The sequence below is a fragment of the Carcharodon carcharias genome, chromosome 34 (genome assembly GCF_017639515.1).
Source record: "Carcharodon carcharias isolate sCarCar2 chromosome 34, sCarCar2.pri, whole genome shotgun sequence".
In the NCBI taxonomy this organism is placed as follows: Eukaryota; Metazoa; Chordata; class Chondrichthyes; order Lamniformes; family Lamnidae; genus Carcharodon; species Carcharodon carcharias.
In genome coordinates, this window is record NC_054500.1 from 15,271,008 (window position 1) to 15,273,507 (window position 2,500).

Sequence of the window (2,500 nt, forward strand, 5' to 3'; positions counted from 1 at the left end):
GTGCACGCCCAACCTGATCGGGGGTAAAATAGTTTGCGATGGTGTTGGGCGAGTGTCCCGATGTCATTATGCACTCGCGCTATATGTCGCCCGGTGTGTGTGCACGGGAGCCTGGGTGGCTCCCACCATTTATTAAGCAGCCACTTAAGGCCCTTAACAGTCCAACTGATGGTGATTTTTCGTTACCCGTGTGATTTCCAGATCGCCACATGCGCAAAACAGGCAGGCAGCCAGTCAACATTTTCACAAACCTCATCCACGGGCGGGATAACAAGCGCCAGCAGCATTGCCAGTGTGCGTAGGGAGGAGGTTAGGGGATAGTTTGCTGCTGGTTGCTTATTGGTACTTGGCAGCTTCATCTCAGTTCAGAGCTTCATTGTTAGCATTTCGAGGCTTCATTTCATGACTCATTGATGTCTACAAGGACCCCGGAGTATTCAGACCATCTGGACCCTTCCAGGTATCAGACAGCCTCCTGTTACCCTGGGAATGGGGATTGTGGTCTCCGCTGGGAGTCACCTCCTCTGAGGAGGAGGAAGAGAGGGGCAGAAGGGAGAGGAGGCCAGGTTTCCCTATGCAGCCTCCAGGGGAGGGACCTGTGGGAGGAGAGGCGCAGGCACAGGGGGTTGCAGGGCCAGCAGGTAGTCCAAGGCAGAAGGGACTGCAGAAGCTGCCACTATCCTGCTTCCAGGATTTACAGGCAGCGATGCAGCTACCTCAAAATGTCCGAGGTGCAATGCCAAAGGAGGCTCCCCATCTCCAGGGAGACAGTGACCTCCATCTGTCAGATGATTGGACCTGAGATCAGCTCTGACTGTATGGGTGGACACCCCATGCCAGTGGCTCTGAAGGTCACAGTGGCTCTCAATGTCTATGCCTCCGGCTCTTTCCAGGGGTCAGTGGGGGATCTGTGCAGAGTCCCAATCAGCTGTCCATAGTTGCATCAAACTGGTGAGAGAAGCTCTGTTCAGGTGGGTACTGACATTTATTCTTTACTGTACGGACGAGGCCAGCCAGGCTGAGCGAGCCAGAGGCTTCGCAGCGTTTGCTGGTTCCCCCGTGTCCAGGGTGCTATAGACTGTACACATGTGGCCATCAAGGCACCAGCAGGTGAACTCGGTGCTTTCGTCAACAGGAAGGGCTTCCACTCCATGAACGTGCAGATAGTGTGTGATCACAGGATGCTGATTCTACAAGTCTGTGCAAGGTACCCAGGCAGCTCCCACGACACCTACATCCTCAGACACTCCCAGGTCCCGGGCTCTTCAGTGATCCAGCCCGGCTGGATGGAGGGCTGCTGGGTGACAAGGGCTATCCCCTCAGAAGGTGGCTCATGACACCTCTCCGCCATCCAAGAACAGAGGCAGAGCAGCGGTACAACAGGAGCCATTTCTCCACAAGGGCTGTGATAGAGAGAACATTAATCTTCTGAAGATGGGTTTCCGATGTCTGGACCGTTCAGGGGCAGCGCTACAATACCCCCAGAGCGGGTGTCACTGTTAGTGGTCAAATGCTGCGCTCTTCACAATCTGGCTCTGGCTAGAGGGGACCCACTGGAGGAAGAGAATCTTGACACAGCTCCACAGGCCACAGAGGATGAATCCAGTAGTGAGTCAGAAGAGGAGCACAGTGAGGAGAACACTGAGGGTGTGGAGCCAGACCTCTGTAATGTCCAAGGAGGCAGGGACACCAGGGACGCCTTGACCCAACGCTCCTTCAGCCAGGCTACCGAAGATCAGCTTGAACCTCATACCAGGGCTGCTGTCTCCGTCCCAATGTCTGGAAGGACCCTTTTAAACACAAAGAACACTCAGTGCCTGTGTAATAAAGTTCAGAGCCACTATTGGCCGGAATTACATACTGGCACACTCCGCACCAATAAAATCAAAAGGTGAAGCATCTCAGGCCAGGACGATAAAAACTAAATTTATCTCATTCCAGATTATTTACATAAACTTCTCTGGTCTTCATTCCCAGACCAATATAGATAAAATAAACATAAATGAACATAAAATCACCCGTGAACTGTCCATCTTGTGCTCATGGGGCCTTTAACTTGTGTTTACGAGTGCTGCGTCTTGTTGCTCCCCCCTCGCTGGCACCAGCATTAGAGCCAGCCTGCCGACTCTGCTGTCCTCTTGGCCTTGATGACCTTGGTGGTCATCCTCTGGCCAGTGGAGCCTGTGCTGGTCCTGCCTGAGGGGGAGTGGCCAGTGCCACAGCTGGAATCTCCCCGGTCACCGCAGCCTCGTCAGATGCCAGCAGAGGGCAGAGGAGCTGGTGCCATCATCCAGATCACCCCGTGAGGAGCCCACAGGGACAACAGGCAGCTCGTGTGCCAATGTGAGGTTGCTCCGGACCTCCCCGCTCAGCATCGATGGATGGGCCTCATCCATCTCCCACACTGACCACCTGAGGTCAGTGCCTGTGTGACGGCTGCAGGTCCCAGCGCAACCCCAGGACCCCCTGACTCTGTCCCTGGAGCTGCCTCCCCATGACA